The sequence below is a fragment of the Petaurus breviceps genome, unplaced genomic scaffold, assembly GCF_028583685.1.
Source record: "Petaurus breviceps papuanus isolate PSGF00001 unplaced genomic scaffold, PetGlider_PUasm1.0 187, whole genome shotgun sequence".
Classification (NCBI taxonomy): domain Eukaryota; kingdom Metazoa; phylum Chordata; class Mammalia; order Diprotodontia; family Petauridae; genus Petaurus; species Petaurus breviceps.
The window spans coordinates 7,015,518-7,035,274 of NW_027185799.1; the positions used below are offsets into that span (position 1 = coordinate 7,015,518).

Genomic DNA, 19,757 nt, shown 5'->3' on the forward strand with positions numbered 1-19,757 from the left:
CACACACACACACACACACACACACACACACACACACACACACACACATACATACACACAAATGAGATAAAGAATTACAGCTTTGTCCATTTGTTCACCAGCTTTGCACATGGCCACAACTAATGCTACATATGGAAGGAAGTGAAGAGAAATAACATATATTATCCTCCCCTAAATTACTGTTTTTGTTTTCTTTTTCTGTTCCTTCCCTCTTCCTCTTTCCTATTCTCCTATGTCTTGTTATCGGTTCAGTAGAGTACTCCTGTCATTCTGTATGTCTCATTCCATGTTTGAGCTTTATTGTCCTGCTTTTGTCAGCATGTGGGAGTTTTTTTTTAATGCTATCTTATGTCTCTTTTGCTCGTCTATATTTATAGCTGTTTGATTTCTTAATATGCATCCCACTGTTTATGAATAACACTTACCCTTTGATAACAATCCATTTCTGATGAAGTGCACAAAGTCTTAAAACTTGGTTAGTATTCTAGGAACGAGAACATTGAAACAGAAAACCACAAAAAGCCTCCTTGTTCCTTGAACTCAGCATTACATCTCCCACCAGACTGTCCAAATGCTAGGAATACACTCCCTCCTCACCTACCTCCTCAGCTCCAGAAGGTCTAGGATCCTTCAGTGTTCAGCATGTGTACCGCTTCTTAGGGGAAGTCTTGCCTGGTTGCCCCCAGTCGTTACTGCTTTTCCCCCTTCATTTTTTGATGATAGGCTCATCTGTTTATTTGTGGTGTCCATCCAAGAGAATATGAACTCCTTGAGAACAAGAACTGCATGGTAAGGATTTAGTAAATGTTTACTGGCTTAGATTAGGATATGTTACTTCTCCATTGTGCTTTTCATTTATAATTTGTTAAATATAATTCATTTAACAAGAAACCTTGTTCAAACAGGAAAAAAAAAACAAACAACAGAACATTCTAGACAGGTACCATGAAAGCTACCAAGAAGCACTTCTCAAAGGGTGGTCTTGGTACATCTGGGGTTTCTGACAACCTTTCAGGGGCTTTACGAGGTTAAAACTATTTTCATAATAATGATAATAAAATATTTTAATTTCTTATATGATAAATATTGATAGATCTAATACGCATAAGCACAAACTCTTTGGAGTCCTATCATTTTTGTGAGTGTGAAGGGATTCTGTTACTAAAAAGAAAAGTTTGAGAACCACTGCCATAAAATATGATGAGAAAAGAAAACACAGGACAGTGAGGAATCTAGTTTATCTCAGAGTCCTATGAGCTAAATCAAGAAAGGGAGGAGGGAGGCAGATGGTGATGGGACTTTAGTGGTAGGTTCACCATTTGAAACTTTATTTGCTGGATAATGGGGAACCACTGAAAGATTTGGAGCCATTACTTGATATAATCAGACTAATGTCATATGACACTTTAATGATAAGTGAACAATGGTGTAAAAAATAGATTGGAGGAAGGAGGGATTAGATGGTGAGAGAGACTAAAGGCAAGAAAGAACAATTAGGAGGCTATTGAAGCAGTCTTATGGGAAAGGAGATAAGAATTTAAACTAGGGTGGTGACTGTGGGAAGGCAATAATGGGAAGATGTGAGATATTTCAGTGACAATGAACAGGTCTCTGTGATGAGGGAGAAAAAAAGAACACAAATGACACAGGTTTCAAGCTTGGGAAAATAGAAATGTTAATCATAGAAATAATAACCATGATAATAGCATTTATATAGTCCCTACTATGTACCAACACTGTAGTAAGTACTTTAGGTACATTATCTCATTAAAAAAAATTTTTTTTTAAGTAATCGGGGTTAAGTAACTTGCTCAAGGTTACACGGCCAGTTATTTTTGTGTGGGTGCCGAGTATCTGAGGCCGGAACCGATCCCAGGTCTCCCATCACTGGGGCCTGCGCTCTTAACACACTGCACCACCTGGTGACCCCTAAGCAATTGGGACATTATCTCATTTTATCCTCATGAAACTTTGGGGGGTAAGTGATTATTATCTGCAATTGACAATTAAAGAAACTGAGGCAAATAGAGGTTAAGTCATTTGCCAAGATCACATGCCTAGGAAGTGGCTGTGGCTGAATTTGAACTCTGGTCTTCCTGACTCCTGGGTCAGTGTTCTATCCACTTCAATACCTAGCTGTCTGCATGATACAGAAATCATAGTAGAAGCAAGTTTTCAGGAAAAGATCACAAGTTCAGTTTGGGTTATATTAAGCTTGAGATACCCATAGAAACTCTGGAGATGTTCAAAAAGCATCTACAGATGCTAATCTAAAGTTCAGGAAAGAGATTGGAGCTAAAGAAGTAGATTCCAAAGGCGACCCCATAAAGTTAATCATTCAATTTCAACACTCATCGATTATGTTCCACTATGTGCCAGGAGCTATGCTAGGTGCTCAAGGTATAAAGATGAAACTTAAACAGTTCTTGTCTTCAGTGAGTTGAAATTCTACTAGTTGAATCCATAGGAGTGGATGAGATCACTAAGGAATTAGGAATAGAAACAGAGAAGGCAGAAGATAGGGCCTTAGGTGTCTATTTAGTAGGTGGAAAGAGTTGCCTTGAGGGGAAAAGTGGTTAGAGAGATAGGAGGATCATCAGAATGATGCAGAGGTCAAGGAAGGAGAGAGAAACAAAATGGAGGGCAGAGTAAATCAAGTCATTTGGTGCTCAGTGTGTTATCTCAGTTTAGGCTCATATGTGAACATTTGCTGGCATTCCGTGGCCACAAAGCAACTGGGAGCATGGCAGGCAGAACTCCAAAGCAGGCTGGATAGATGGAGAAAATCAAGATTAAAAATCCATTATGGCCATTCCATAAAAAGGTCATTTTCACATGCAAGTGATGAAAGTTGATGGTTGGTTTGACCCTAAATCTTACTCCCCTCATTCAGGTTAGTACTCTATCTCTCACTGAACTGGACAAATCTTGCCAGTCTCAAGAAGGAATCACTAAAATAACAAGCATAGAAATGAACAATGTTGTTATGAGTTTGAACTAATACACACTTCTCTGCCTTCTCCATCTTGCTAGAGGGGAGCAATCACTATATAAGAGTTGGAAGGGACCTTATAGATCTTCTACTCCAATCACCTCATTCTATAAATGAAAAAATTGAGACACAAAAAAGGGAAATCACTTACCCAGGGTCACAGCTAGTTAATTACAGAGCCAAGCTTATAGATTTAAAAGGTACATTAGAGCAGTGTTTGTCCATAAAGCCAAAGATATTTTCAAATGCATTTTGATTTCTATTATGGTAAATATTCACAGACATAACCTACATTGGCAAAAATTCTTTGGGAAGGGGGTCCTGAAACCCAAAAGTTTGAGAATCAATGATGCCTAAGAAGTCACTTAGTCATAGGACCATAGATTTATAACTGCTAGAGACCTAATAGGTTATTGTTTTTTGTTTTATTTGTTTGTTGGTTTTTAGGTGAGGATACCAAGTTGCAGAGAGGTAATTTCCTCAAGGGTTACACAGGTACAACTTGCAGGCTCACCATTTAAACCCTAGTCTTGTAACTACAAACTCCAGCCCTATTATCACTATTCCTTGGTGAGTCCAGCATGCTTATTTGACAGATAAGGAAACTGAGGCCCAGAAAGTTTAAGAGACATGAGCTGATGTCCTGGGAAGAGTTATTAGTCCTTGAGCCAGGTCATTGGGGCTCCAACCCTGAATGAAGTACAGTATAGAGGAAAAATATCAGTAGATTTGGAATGAGAGGATTTATCCTGAAAATACTACCGGTAGTTCTTTCTTTTCATTTCTACCTGTGCGACCTTGGAGAAATTATTTTACCTGACTGGGTCCCAATTTCAGTCACTGAGCAAGTATGTAGCAGAATGAAGGTTTGAATTTGGGTCCTCCTGCCCAATTTTATGACTTTTCCATGGTGCATCTAACTACATCTCTTTTAGTTAAAGTCTTTAGGACCTTCTACAATAAGCTAACTCCAACCCCAACTCTCTCCAAATACTAGGCAGTGGTAATACTGTGTTTCCCCGATAATAAGACACTGTCTTATTATTTTTTTGGACAGAAAAACACCAGAGGGCTTATTTTCAGGGGAGGGCTTATTTTAATGAACATTGACAGCAATTTTAATAAACAGGTAAATGTGAACAAAAAAATGTACCTTTATTCAATAAGCAAATCACTGGGGAATAACAGGATGATGCGCTCACTGCTGCAGCTCTGATTGGATGCAGCTCAGAGCACAGTGTGCGTTTCACCTGGGGGGGGGGGGATGGTGCATACAGAGGGTACCGTAATGTAGCGTGTAGCGCAGGGGATCACCTTCACTACAGTAGCAATCTCAATAGGGCTTATTTTCGGGGGAGGGCTTATTTTAGAGGAATCTTACACAGTAAGGGGAGGGCTTATTTTTGGGATAGGTCTTATTATTGGGGAAACACAGTAATTGCCAGTTTTAAAAGTTAGTAATTTAATGTTAGCAATGAATTATCATTGCTATTCTCATTATGAAAGACTGTTTACAAGATGAAACACTGGGACCAGTTACAACATCTTAAGTTTCTGCCTGTTCTGAACTTGGCAGGTTGAGGGCTCTTGAGGAAAGCCCTTGTCAACTGGGGAAAGAGTCAGATTTGGGGCATGGATGGAATATGCACAAACACACACATTCTTTCACAATTCCTAGAAATGATAAATGGTACTCAGAATCACCTGGATTTTTATTTATCTTTCTATCTATTTGTTTATTTTATATCTTCTTTTATTTACAGAATATTATATAGTAGAGACCTACATTTAAATGCCCGGGTTCCCTCATTTTTAAGAGCTGACTATACAGTCACTTGGGCTTCTGTGGTTTTTCTGCTTTTTAGCAGTTCTTCCTGGTTCTGACTGGATGACTTTTGCTAATCATCTCCCCATAGTCAGTACCATTAACTACCTCAAGAACAGGTCCCTGGCTCTGTAGGGGATCAATTCAAGGGTAAGAAGTGATTTGTTTTAATCCTTACCGGCTAATCTGATGTAACCTCTGGACCCTTTACTGGTGGGGTGGGTGATAGAGATCTAAATAGTGCTTTGGGATGGATTAGCTGATTGTCAGCAAGCAGACACTCACAAGACGGCTGTGCCCAGTGTTCCCCTAGGGAGTGGATTTCCTGTTTTTGGCTCCTCTGAAGCCTAAGGGCTCCAACCCAAATCTCAGAGCTGTGACTAGAAGAGAAAAACACTTTGTGAAGCTTTGAGCATCTTTTGTTTCAATTTTAGGAATTAAGGATCCCAGAAGAGAGTAGAAAAGAGTATGATTTTTCTTTTGCATGTTGAACTAAGAATGATCTTACCAATGTCCTGGGCAATTCTTAACAGAATGGTAAATTAGGTGTCTGACCCAGTGGATAGAGTGAAGAATTGGGGGTCGTGAATATGAGTTCAAATTCTTCCTTAGACACTTATTAGCTGTGTGTGTGTGTGTGTGTGAGAGAGAGAGAGAGAGAGAGAGAGAGAGAGAGAGAGAGAGAGAGAGAGAGAGAGAGAGAGACCCTTGGAAAGTCACAACCTATTTCAGGCTCAATTTCTTCATCCATAAAATGTGGATAATAATAACATCTGCTTTACAGGGGCATCATGAAAATCAAACAAACTAACATTTGCAAACTTTAAAATGCTTTAGTAGAAGGAGTTTCTGCACTGGGAGTTCTTTATCCCAATTGAATAACAGGTCCAAAAAAATATATATGGACACACACACACATGCAAGGGCTCACAGATTAGAAGAAACCTTAGAAGTCATCCAATTCCAAACTCAAAGTAGCAGACTTAGCAACCAGAGGGGTTTTCACGAAAGGTCCTCAAATACACATGCAGAGACATTGTCACTTTATTGACTGAGTAAATGGAAAGTTTTGTGTATGTACATATTGTAATTTTTAATATAATTGTTGCCATTAACAAAATAAGATTTAATTTTAAAATGTTGCTATAATTCCTTACATTTTTTTTTCTTTTTGGTGGCACTAAATCCAAGAACAGAAATGATTATAAACTTTTCATCTGCTTTACCATTCTCATTTTACAAATGATGAAACTTCAGATCCCATCAGGTAAAAAAAGTCATCCAAGGTTACATAGGTAGCAATGAATAGAAGAACTAGGATTTGCAGTTAAGAAAAAACCTCTAATTTCAAATCCACTACTCCGCCCCCTCCTATCCCCATGCAATCAGGACAGCATTGATAAATTAATTCTATTTCCTCAGATTGAATTTAGTGGTTTATATTGAGACTATCTCACCTGGATTTTTTATGAGTTATTTTAGGAAACTCAGACATTATATTTCATTATATTTAAATTGCACATCACCACCCAGGCTTTCACAATGTATCTGAAAACATGAAAATTATGCAATTTATCTGAAAGGTTTCTAACTAGTAAGAGACATACATCTCAAATTAGTCCAAAACCAATGAAGAGGGTGTTCGTTGGTGTTAGGGAGGGGACTGGGAGACTTGTGAAGGGGATGAATTTAGAGCTTGCTGGAGAAGATTTCATGTACTTCCTGTTTTTTTTTTTTTTTTGGCAGGAGGCAGGAAGCACAGAGGTGTCTTAAAATTGTGAAATAGCAATAATAAATTTAATTGGAAACTTTCCTGAGTAGTCTAGCTGTTCTTCCTAGCTTTGTTATTTTGAATACTATTCTACTTCTTCATATGTGGGGGTGGAGGGATTGGGGAGGAAAAAAAAATGAAATAAGTATTTATTGAGCACTTAGCATTTACTAGGCACTATGTTAAATGCTTTACAGATATTATCTCATTTGATAATGCAACACATCAGGTCTAAAATATTAATATCCCAATGTGGTGGTTCCACTGTTGCTAATAAAGAAAAGAAAAGAAAACTGTTATGGTCCTCTTCACAGGGTTTTTGTTTTGTTTTGTTTTTTAGTTTTCGTCTATTTGTTTCTTTGCTGTTTCATCCTTAAAAGCCTTAGGCTTACTTCCCTCTTTCACCAAACTCTAAAAATTTGTTTTTACCTCAAGGTTTTTTTTTATGGTTCTATTATGATCATGATCTACTGTTCTCCTTCATATGAGTTTTTAAATAATTTTGTACTCTAAATTTCTTTTGTCCTTCCTTCCCCCTTTCTAGTTGTTAAGAAGGAAAAAATGTTTACTGGATATGATAGTATCTGGGCTTCTTTAGATCTGTCCTTGTGATAATTATTTTACATTGATTAAAGTTCCTTTGAAATGATAGCCTATGCTAATGTCTGTACTTTTATCCATTTCCAACAATTCAGCATCTACAGCTTTTTAAAATAGGTAAAGTAGAAGCTACATCAGTTGCATGCCATATCTTCACGCTCTCTTCTAATTTGTTATTGATTTTAATCTTATTTTTAACCAAGCAATGGTCTAGTTGTATACAACAATAGCTGATCCAGGAAATTACTCCTACTCCAGTACTCAATGTCATATTTAATATGATAATATTAACGTTAACTGATATATGTGGGAAGTTTTTTTTTCCCCTGAAATGGCAACAATGAAAATTCACTTTGTCAAAGGATAAATAATTATTTGGCACTGAAACGAAGAGTTAAAAGTCAAGTCAAGAAGCATTTATAGAGTACCTACTATTGCCAGGTGCTGTGCTAATCATACAAAAGAAGGCAAAAATATTCCCTCCTCTCAGGAAAGTTTACATACTAATAAAGGAGACAGTATGAAAACATGTCTGAATATACAAACAAAGTATCTACAAGATAAATTGGAAATAATCTTAGAAGAAAAGCATTAGCATTAAAGGAAACTAAGAAACATTTCTTGCAGAAATTGGAGTTTTAACTGAGCCATAAAAGAAGCCAAGACATCCAGGAGTTGGAGAGAATTCCAGGCATGGAAGAAAGCCAAGGAAAATGCACTGAGTAGAGAGATGGAGGATCTTGTGTGAGGAACAGTGAAGACAGTGCCACTAAGCTGTATAGTACTTGGAAGAGAATAAGGTTTGAGAATGCTAGAAGTGGAGATGAAAGGCTTCAAAAGCTAGAAAAAGAAAATTTGCATTTGATCCTGATGGAAATAGGGACCCACTGGAGTTTATTGAATGGGGAGGGGTTGAATTATATGGTTAGACCTGTGTTTTAATAGGTGCTCAGATAGGTGAGGGGAGGATGGACTAGAGTGGGGAAAGACAACAAGGAGACTATTGCAATAGTCCAGGTATGAGGTGATGAGGGTCTCCACCAGAGTAGTGGCAGTATAAGAGCAAAGGGAGAGTATAGATTTAATATTGTGAAGGTAGAATTGATAAGACCTAGCAGGAAATGAGATATGGGGGATGAGAGAGAGAGTAAAGAGTAAAAAAAAATCACACCTAGGTTGCAAAATTAGGTGACAGGAAAGATGGTGGTACCCTCAAAAGTAATAGGGAAATTAAAAGGAGAGGATTTAAGTGAATGATGAGTTTGGTTAATCAAATTGCTACTCTTCAGTTTTTATTCTTTTTCATGACGATAAACATATTCTTCAAACACACATATAGCTGTATAAAACCACAAATAAAATACCATAAAAATTATAAGAATAATTCCAATGGTTAATTGACAAAGACATTGTTTACAGATAAGCTAGTTGACAATGAAACAAGCTACAAACTTTTTACATATAAAGGTTGCAAGAATATTTTGAAATATCTGACAAAATGCTTTGGATTTTTTTCCGATGTACTTTAAGTTTTAAAATGGAATTTTTAAAGTTATTTAATATTTAAAACCATATCTTTATTACTCCTTCCCAACAGCATCCCCTTCCACTAATGATAATGATAATTATAATATATTTGAATGAGGATGAAATGAAATCCCTTTTTTCTAAGGGTGAAAAAAGAATGATACATCCAAAATGTCTACCATGTCCAAAGGCTGAGAGACAAGTCTAATTTTGCTATTGTATATTCAGAAACAAAAATATAGATAAGTGCCATGTATGCATTTTAAAATTTTAGATCAAAATTTCTTAGTTATTATGTTTAAAGGACCTAACTCATATGGCATAAAAATACAGACTTTCTCTAAAGTTCTAACTTCTGAACTTCTGCCCCATTCTGTGTAACCTGCTCATGTGTGATTTCTTTGTGGTCCTTATCTTTTCCCTCCTTTCTGTTTGACAAACATTTTTCAACTGGAAGCTTGTCTTGAACATAAGTGAACTTCCCTACATAATTAGGACTCCTGGCCATTGTACATTGTGACACTTTGCTGATGGCTCCTTTTCCCCTCTCTTTATTACCTCAGTCAAATAATAAAAATAAAATTTGAATATTTTAGGAATCTGTGACTTAATCCATGGGTCAATATACTCTCTTCTCATGTCTTAGTAGAATACACTTGATCAACTGGTGACCCACCTTCTCAAGATGAACTTGGTTGGTTCTCTGATGACAGATGTACAGAAAAGCCCATCATTGGGCTTTTCCTCTCTGTGGGACTTACCAGAGCTTATGCTTTGAGCTCTAAGGGTGTGACTGAGGAATGATAATGATAATAATAATAATGACAATAATAGGTTATATTTATGTAGTGCTCAAAGTTTATGAATTGCATTCCCTCCCATAATCTCATTGAGTTCTTACCACAAAATTGTGAGGTACTGTTGGTTTTATTTTATAGATGAGGGAATTGACTTAGAAGGCTTAAGTGACTAGTTCAAAGTTACACACTTACTAAGTTGTTGAAAAAGTACTCAAAATTAGGTTTTCTCACTTGGAACCCATTCAATTTAATTCAATTCAATAAACCATTTACTCAGGGAATTCAATGTGCAAAAGAACTATTCTATGTGTATATGTGAAAGGGGGAAAGATGAAGAATGACACAGGTCTATCCTCAAAGAGTAAACTCTGTGGGATCCAGCATGACATAAATATGATTCAATGGAAGAAATTATGTCTGGGGTTGGCATAACACTTCACACATTATTTTCTTTGACTACCAGAGCAACCATGCAAAACAGATGTGATAGAAAATGTTACCCCCACTTTACAGATGAAGGAACAGAGAAGTTAAGTGACTTGTTCATAGTCATTCTATTAGTAAATGTGTCTAAGGGAGGATTTGAGTCCAGGTCTCTTGATGTCAAATTTAGCACCTTACTCAGCATACTACTTCTCAGGTAGAAGCTTGATTTGGAGGGTTAGGGGGAGATTCATTTCATTTGAGGAAATTAAGGAAGAAGTCATGGAAGAGATGGCACCTTAGCTGGAGGCAGAGACTGAAACATGCAGATTAGAAGTAAAATTCAATCCATGCAGAAACATAGAAATTATAGAGAATAAGATGAATACAGGGCAGGTAAGTTGCAGTTTGGCTGTAACATATGGTAAGTGAATAAATGAAGATAAAATTGGAAAGGCAGATTGAAACTAGATTCCTTGTATAAATTTTTTTTTTACTTTATTCTACAGCCAATTAGGAATCAAGGAAGATTTTTGAGTAGAGTAAAAAGACTTGGTCACAGGAAAATATTAGAGAGATTATATAGGCAATAATGTTAAAGTAAAAAGTGTATAGACATGTGGCAGACAGACCAATTAGGAAGTTAATATAATAGTACAGATGAGAGGTGATAAAGACCTCAACTAGGGTAGTGACAATGAAAATGGAGGGGAGGGAGTGGTAGCAAGGGATATGAGAAAGATAGAATTAACAGAGCTTTCCAAATGGCTGGATTGGAGTTGTATTAGTTGGGAAGAGGGAGTGAATGAGGGAATAGAATGAAAGGTGACTCAGGTTTTGAGCCTGGCTAACTAAGGGGTACCATCAATAGAGTAAAAGACCTAAACAAGGAAAAGCAGGAGGGAAGACAATGAGTTCAGTTTGGGCTATGCTGTTTGAGATGCAAAGGGCACCTCAATTTGGAGATATCAAGCAAATAATGGGAATAAATACCAGACTAGAACTGGGGGATGGAGATTCTAATTCTAATTTGGGAGTCATTTGCTATGATGGAAAGGATAAAAGAAGTCAAGGGAGTGGAGCTGATTCCCAGTGGAGAAAGTGTACTCCTTCTAATATACCACATTCCAAAGGTCTAAACCCTACCCTCTCTAGAAGCAACCCCCAGCAATTTCCATGAAGGACAGGGCCCCTCCTAGGTGTGTCATAGAATTTTAAAAGGCTGAGAAGTACAAATTAATTGCAGAAAGGAAGTCATGAAACAAAGCTGTCATTTACATTCAAAATAAAGCAAAAGACTATATAACTGGTGAACAACATTAGTGTGTTCAGTTCACATCTATAACGTTTGTTTTACATTTCATGCTTCATCTTTCAATTGCCTTTTGAATAAAAATGTCTGATTCTAAGTAAGCACCATATATCTCTACCCATACATGGACAGTTCCAACTTTCACAGGAGTTGTTTTCCTAAAGTTTATTTCTGAGTTGTTTGTCTGGAATTCAAAGGTCTTTTTCCCACAGAAAACAATACTTGACCACTACATATACTGTGCCTGAAGCATGGCTCTAATGGTCTTATTTCAGTTACACTTAATCACCATTAATGAATTTGCCATAAGAAAAGATATTCTTGATGATATGTGGAGAAGTCAGAAACCCCGGGCAAATGACTGTGATGCCAGATCATAAAATGCCTGGGGGAGACTGAGATGAGAGAAGACAGCAAGATAGGAAGGGATCAGGGTAATAGCAGCTTAACCTTCCAACTGGAGGATTTAATATTTGCTCTGGGAGGTCACAGGGAGCCATGTGATATCTTTCAGTAAGGGAAGTAGGAGGGGGGAACAAGATGCCCTAATACATTGCTGTTGTCTGGTTGTCCAGTTGTGTCTGACTCTGTGTGACCCTTGTCCTATATAGCACATCAACACTGTCCATGGGGTTTTCTTGACAAAGATACTGGAGTCATTTGCCATTTCTTTTTTTTTTTTGGAGGTGGGAAGGCAGGGCAATTGGAGTTAAGTGACTTGCCCAAAGTCACACAGCTAGAAAGTGTTGAGTGTCTGAGGCCAAATTTGAACTCAAGTCCTCCTGACTCCAGGCTTGGTACTCTGTTCACTGTGCCACCTAGCTGCCCTTATTTGCCATTTTCTTTTTCTTTTCTAGCAGATTAAGGCAAACTGAGGTTAAGTGACTTTACTGTGGCCACACTGTTAGTAAGTATCTGAGACTGAATTTGAACTCAGGTCTTTCTGACCCTAGGCCTGGTGCTCTATCCACTAAGCCATCCAGCTGCTCCAGCACAGAGTAGGAACTTAATATTGATTGATTAATTGACATGACATTTTGCCTATTACACAATGCTCTCTTACATCAAGAGTTGTAGCAGCAATTTGGAAATGTCATTCTTTGTATTACCCTCATCATGAACTTCAGAGAAGTTGCTGATTGAAAGACAGAGCCTCCTGTCTACATGCAGGATTGATGCTTGGTCTGATTTTATGTATTCCATGAGATAACCTTGCTCTGACCTTTGGCACAGTGGCCTCTAGCACAAGTTACCTGTCTCTAGCCTATCCCCTTCTACTACCTTATCTCCTCAATTTCCCTTCTTTCTTTTAGCATGGAAAGGAGGTTGAGGCAGATTAGTCCTCAGAAGGCACATCCCACAACAAGAGGATGGATCCTTTAAAGATCCTGCAAGATTGGAACTGCTGAGAACATAAGCATCAATTGGAGACTCATTGCCCAGGCACTTTTTCCAGGGCTAGAGTCAACCAAGGGGATCACACAAAAGAATATTGTTTAGACCAGACTTTAAGTGTTGGCAGTGTAGTATGGGATGGATCTCTAAGTATAAAGGTCCAAGAACCTGGAAGGAGTGGTTATTGTCAGCACCAGAGTAATGTGTTTGTCTCCATTTGGGTCTTGCTGGTGTTAATCATGAAGAATTTATAGGTTTTACTGTTGGTACAGGATTTGGGCTTGTGCTGTGTTAGAAACCACACAGCATAGGTAATAGAGGGAATGAGCAAAGAAGAAGCTATGCCTGGAGGCAGCCACATGGTTCAGTGGACAGAATACTAGAATCAGGAAGACCTGAGTTGAAATTCTTCATCAGACACTACTTGCATAACCCTGGGCAAGTCATTCAACCTCTATCTGCCTCAGTGTCCTCAACTGTAAAATGGTCATAATAACAACAAATAAAACCCCACAAGTCTTTTATGAGAATCAAATGAAATAAAATTTGTAAAGCATTTAGCACAGGGCCTAGTGCATTGTAGGTTCTGTATAAATGCTTAGTCCCTTTCCCCTAGATCCAGTCTGGAGCAGATTTTCTGATTATACCAGCTGAATTACTCCCACTCCTCCCACCATAATAGAGGTCTCACATACAGCAGACATCAGGGCCTGCCCTTATCCTACCACCTCCCCTTGCAACAGAACCTGATGTCATCTTTGTACATTTTCCTTAACACTCAACATATCCAGAGCACCTGCTTTTCAAGATTCTTAGAAGTGTTTTGACATTATAGAAATGACATCATGAATGGGACAGCTAGGTGATGAAGTGGACAGAGTATCAGGTCTAGTGGCAGGAAGACTCATCTCCTTGAGTTCAAATATGGCTTCAGACATTTCCTAAGCTGTGTGATCCTGGGTAAGTCACTTAACTCAATTTGTCTCAGTTTCCTCATTTGTAAAATTATCTAGGTAAGGAAATGGCAAACTGTTCCAATATCTTTGCCAAGAAAACCCCAAATGAGGTCACAAAGAGTCAGACATAACAAATATGACTGAGCAACAAAAGGACACCACGCATACAAGATGGAGGGGGAAGAAGGCAACAGTTAGTCTGACAAAGATCTGAGCAGGCTTGACGTGTGATTTGGCAGATAAAGGGAAAAAAACCGACTTAGAGACTAAAGCTGTATAGTTGATATACTCAGACCTGATAAGACCAATCCAAAGTATTTTCTGTTCTGTGTCACATTTTAGGGGCAACTGTTTGGCACAGTGAATAGAATGCTGAACTTCAAGTCAGGGAGACTTGAGTTCAAGTGCAGCTTCTGACACCTGGGAGGTGTGTGAATGAGTCTGTGCCAAATGACCCCTGACTGCCTCTGTTTTCTTATATGTAAAATTGTGGAAATAACAAAACCTACCTCCCAAGGTTGTTGTAAGGATAAAATGAGATATTTGTAAAGTGCTTTTAAAATCTTAATATGCCATGTAATTGCTAAGTATTCTACATTGATAAGCTAGAGAACATTCAGATGAAGGTGAAGAGGACAGGACCAGGTCTTGAGATGAGGTTGTATGAGCAGTATTTGAAATAACCAGTGACATTCACCTTGAGGAAAACAAGACTTTGCAGGGTAAGGAGGACAAGGAAGGAAAAGTTCATGATAGCTTTCTTCAAGTATTTGAAAGAATGACAAGCTGAAGATGAATTGGGCCTTTTCTGCTTCATTTCCAAGGGCAGAACCAGGAGTGGTGGATGAAAGTTTCCAAGAGGCAGATTTCAGTTCTATGTACAGAAAAACTTCCCAACAATTAGATTGATCCTAAAGTGAAATGGGCTGCCTTGATAGTGGATTTCTTCCTCCATCATTCATCCCCATTCCCAATCCCAGTCTGCCCCTCACTGGAGATCTTCAAGCAAAGGATAAGTGACCACTTGCTTGGTGTGTTATGGAAGATATTTTTTCAGGCAAAGGTTGAACCAGCTGAGCTCCAAGACGCCTTTCCAATCCTAAAATTCAATGTCCTTGTGAATCATTACCACAGACTTGTGTTGAATTCCTGTTAAAGGAAACATATTTCATTGAACATTCCACCTTACCGACTGGATCCCTCAAGACCACAAACAGTCTACCTGGTAGCCAAAAACTTAGTGGGATGAACCAATTGTCTGGACAGAAATGGAAACATAAATCTTTAAAACAGATATTTTAGGCACTTATTAGTTTGGATGACTTGGTGTATTGGCACCCTTATCATAAACCAGGGACATTAATGGATAAATTAACATCTTACTGCTACTTTCATTTCATTTGCTCATTTTACTGCAAATTTCCCAAGATCCTCTCATTCTAAATCCTATAACTTATGCCAATGTATGAGGGTAATAGTAGCAGGGAAGAAACTACTAACTAGCGAAATGAGACTCTCTGTTGCCTGTTGCCACTGCCTTGACAACCTCTCACAAATTTAGGTAAAACCACGTTAGAATGAATGGTCAATTCTGTAGGATCAATCTTATAAAATTATTCTAAATGGATACTTGGGTGAAAGATATTACAAGGGCTTTCACAACTTTATGGCAGTTTGTTCATAATTAACAATGATGTTATTGCCAAGTGCCCTTGGTCAGGGTGACTTTAAGCACTGTATCCTGGAACCAGATGAGTATTTTGTATTTTGACAGAACTCCCTGATTTTCATCTTTATTGCCCTTTTATAGCATCTACCTCCCAAGTCAAATCCTGCAAAGTGCCTTCAAAGAGATACTAACTTTTTGTGGGTTGACAATACAAAATGAAAAGTAAAAACCCAGTCCTAGCCCAGGTTTTCTGCCAGTGGCACTGAGGTGCCCTGGAGGCTTGTAAAGATTTTTCCCAACTCCTTCTGTTTCTGGTCCCTCATCCGGTTAAGTACAGAGTAAGATCTCCATAGAGATCCTTATTTTATTAGCTAAGAAAATGAATACAAATACCTGAAATCACAGGAACTCAAGGGAGTAGAAAGATCCTGGGTTAGCCATGGAATTGGGACTCACAGATAGACTCTAGTTGCATCAGGAGCAAACTTCCTTCCTCTTCCTTTCCTTTCTGGTGCTGCCTAGGATCTTGGCAGGAATAGCTGGAGCCCAGTGTTCAGAGCAAGAGAAATGAAGATGCAATGAAATATGTTCAGGCTTTTTTCTCCCCTCCTCCATCATTACTTCCTCACTCTGGGACTTGGGCAAAGCTCCCAGGTCCTCTTTGAGACTTAAAAAGTATTTATTTAGATGATACCTGTTAAAAATCGAAGCAAACAAGACAAAGAAATAGATGCTTAGAAAACTTTCTAACCATCTCCCATCCCAGAACGTTTGAAAAGGCTCCTCAGCAAGCCTATTCAAGAACTCTCCATCAAAGCCTAAGTATATTTTAAATTGTGGTAAGTGTGCTCAATCCTACAGGCCAGATGTTTTTTATCATTCACTATCTGGCAACGGCTTCCACATTAGGGATTTTATCTCATGCACTCTGAGTAGTGTCATGCACATGTTAAAATACCCCTGTGGATTGCTTTATGTGGGTATAGCCAGATGCCAACTAAAACAATGTATTACTGAAATTGAGAGGTCTTTTCAGAGGGATAATAAAGAATACCCTGTGGCCGAGTGTTTGAATATATTCCACCAAGATGTTTCCACTCTAAACTTAATTAGAATTCGGAAAGTCACATTATTACAGAGAAATGGGTAAAGAGACATGCTGCTTCATCTCCCACTCATCCCCCCCACCCCTTTAAATTTGTCTTGTTTTTCCTTTTTTGAAGATGAAGCAGATGAAAAAGTGGTCTTTGGGGCTTTCATTCTTTTTTTGTGTGTGTAACTAAATCTTATAAGCTCATTTTCATCTTTTTTTCCATCTAAATTTTGTCACACTTCTATACCTGGCCCATTCCAGAGCTGTCATTGGCATTTACATTATCCTCAATGATACTTAAATGGGCCACTACATATTGACACATATGTTACAGATCATCATACATGTCACCTAACATTAATTTAGAGCATTTGTGATATGGTTTTGAATACTTTGGATGACAGCCACTATGTAAGTATTTAATATTGTTATAGTTCAGTGATGTGTGAACCCTAAGGCAATAATCAAATCAAACAAAACTCTGATGTCTGATTGACATTGAATTCATTAGGCTTTCCCAAAACCATAAAAAAACAATAGATTTCATATTATTTTTCAGTAGCTGGCTTTGATTATTTTTTCCCCTCTTACATTATTCTGACTTGTGGCAGAGACAGATCATGAAGAGAAAGCAAATGAAAGTCCCTGTTTACCCACACCTTCTATTTAACCCTAATGCTTGGAGAATGCCTGATCGAATGTTGGACAGGGCAAGGAAAGCTAAGGTAGATGAGGCCAAAGAAGCTGAGACCTAAGAGTGGTATAAAGTTTGTCATTTTAACCTCCTCTGAAATACAGTATAAATCTCATAATAAGTTTGATTTTCCAAGGATATTCTAAAGCAAAGAAATCTCACCTTTTTGGTATCATGGCCTGCCTTGGCAGTCTGGTGAAGCTATGGACCCCCTTCATAGAATATTTTTAAATGCATAAAATAACATGCATAAGAGAAACTTAACTTAAAACATAGTTATCAGAATATATCACAACTTGTTCAGTCATTTCTGACTCTCTGTTTTGGCAAAGATAATAGAATAGTTTGCCATTTTTTTTCTCCAGCTCATTTTACAGATGAGGAAACTGAGGCCAATAGGGTTAAGTGACTTGCCCAGCGTCACACAGCTAGTAAGAGTTCAAGGCCTGATTAGAACTTAAGTCCTCCTGCCTCCAGGCTTAGCACTGTATCCACTGAACCACCTAGCTACCCATCAGAATATGTACATACATACATACATATATAAACATGTTAAGAAGTCCAATTCTAAGACAAATAATTGATAAAGCTTTGGGATTGTCAGAAGAGGGGAAGACTATCTCAGACCCCCTCTGGACATTTCATAAGATAACATCAAAAAGTAAATATATTTTATTATTCTAGACAACAATAACAGTAGACTACAGAGTTAGAGAGTATGGTAGGCTCTAATGATCATTGGCCCTGGAGCCAGAGGACATGGTTTTTAATTCTACCTCTAATAGTTAACCATCTGTGTGACATTAGGCAAGCCACTCTTCCTGGGCCTGAATATTTTCATCTGTAAAATGTGGGTTGTTCGACTAGATGACCTCTGACTTCCCTTCCAGCTCTTGATTTATGAACCTGTGTTCAAATCTGAGCTTTGCTACTGTGTGATATTGGTTGAGTCATCTACTTTCAACTTCCTCATCTGTAAAATGAAAGATTTATTAAATAGTTTTGAAATTCACACTAGTTCTAAATCCTTTTTGAAAAGTTATTTTAGCTCCATTCTAGTTAATTTTATGTTAAATTATCAGTTCTACTTCTAATCTTATTCTGGTTCCAAATTCATACATAGGACTCATGAACATAAGACCAGTGTCTTTAGAATGCCCAATATCTACAGCAAGGATGAGATATCCTGTACTGATAGGCATAGGGGGTATGTTTAAATGACACTGATCTCTTTGATCTGAAAAACAAGTTAGACATTAAAGCAGTAGTAATAACAGTAGTAATGATAGCATCTATCTGAACCCCATTGAAGATGAGAGTGATTTTTCAATAATAGGTGACATTTATGTGGGGCTTTACAGTTTTCAAAGGACTTTACTTATAACAATATCTTATATGAGCTTTTTCAGAAACTTTATTGTAGAATTTAAGTGCTTCTCTACTCATAATCGCAGGGAAAAAAATGGAATTTAAAAGCTAAACTTTTTTTTTGTATTTTAGGCATTTTATTTGTATTTGTATCTTCAGCACTTAGAACAGTGTCTGGCACATGATAAACACTTAATAAATGCTTGTCAACTGACTGATTTTAGTTTTTTTTTGTTGATGAAACAATTGAACTTATACCCATGTGTGCCAGGGAAAAAATATTTATTTAAGGGGAAAAAACCACTTTTCAAAATTTAATCTTAAATATTCAGGCCCCCCCATACTTTGAGAAAACTTCATTTCCCTCCTCCCCCATTTTTGGCATTATTTTACAGTTTAAAGTATCTGAGTATTAGGAGACAACGGTGTTTTTATACCTAAATAAGCATTTGGTCCATTCAACGAACAATGCAGGCACACATGCATTTGTTCACTCAAAATTTTTTTTTAATTGACTCCACAGGATCCACAAGGCAAAGAAGTGGGAGCTAATAGGAATACAAAGAAAACTAATTCAAGGTCTCAGCCATCGAGATGCTTACAACTAGTGATTCATTTCATTTGGTGTGGACACAACCTAAATACTTCAGGGCTCCATTAGATAGCTATATGAATAACCATACACCCACAGGAAGCAACAATTTATGTCAGTCTTGTCATAAAAAATGTAGAATTCATTTTTTTTCCCAATGTAGATGTGGGAGTGGCTCACAGTGAGAGAGTCAGGGTAAGCTGGTGACTGTAGACAGAGCTTGGCATTTATTCACAGGATGGATAAATTGTTTAAAAGAAACTGTCAAAGAAGTCATTGTGAGTTCTGGTTTTGTAGGGAACCCAGGGTTTAGGACAATTTTGCCCCAACTCCCTACCTACAACTCACTTATCACACACATCCCTAACCTTTCCACAATTGTTTTCATTCCCTTTTTAGTCTCTAGTAGTAAACTTTAATAACAAAAACTAAAACAAAGCTAATAATCACTTCTTAGAATATTGTATAACAGCTCATAAAAGTGATTGTTTTAGGCACCTAGCCACAGCCTAGGAAATTGGTTCCTTTATTGTTTAGAGTGATTTCTTAGGGATTTTAACTTGGGCTCTTTTAAAGCCCAGTGTTTATCATTTTTTCTTTTTTTACTCTTTCTGACTCCTCCCCAGTCTTTGAAGTTTTCTCCTTCTTCTTCTTCTTCTTCTTCTTCTTCTTCTTCTTCTTCTTCTTCTTCTTCTTCTTCTTCTTCTTCTTCTTCTTCTTCTTCTTCTTCTTCTTCTTCT

At 37.7% G+C, this 19,757-nt stretch overlaps 2 long non-coding RNA genes across 4 annotated transcripts in view; one reads left to right on the forward strand and one right to left on the reverse strand.

The window, feature by feature from the left end:
• Positions 1 to 16,111, reverse strand: part of LOC138163168 (uncharacterized) — a 22,774-nt gene extending 6,663 nt beyond the window's left edge. For 2 of the 3 annotated variants that reach the window (XR_011168817.1, XR_011168816.1), the window contains exons 1-2: positions 15,664 to 16,111; positions 602 to 782 (exon numbers count right to left, since the gene is read on the reverse strand). This is a non-coding gene — a long non-coding RNA (uncharacterized lncRNA). The remainder of the gene's footprint in view (positions 1 to 601; positions 783 to 15,663) is intronic. The other variant, XR_011168818.1, reaches the window with a different exon arrangement.
• Positions 1 to 19,757, forward strand: part of LOC138163091 (uncharacterized) — a 32,870-nt gene that overhangs the window by 9,604 nt on the left and 3,509 nt on the right. The gene's annotated exons all lie outside the window — the stretch shown is intronic.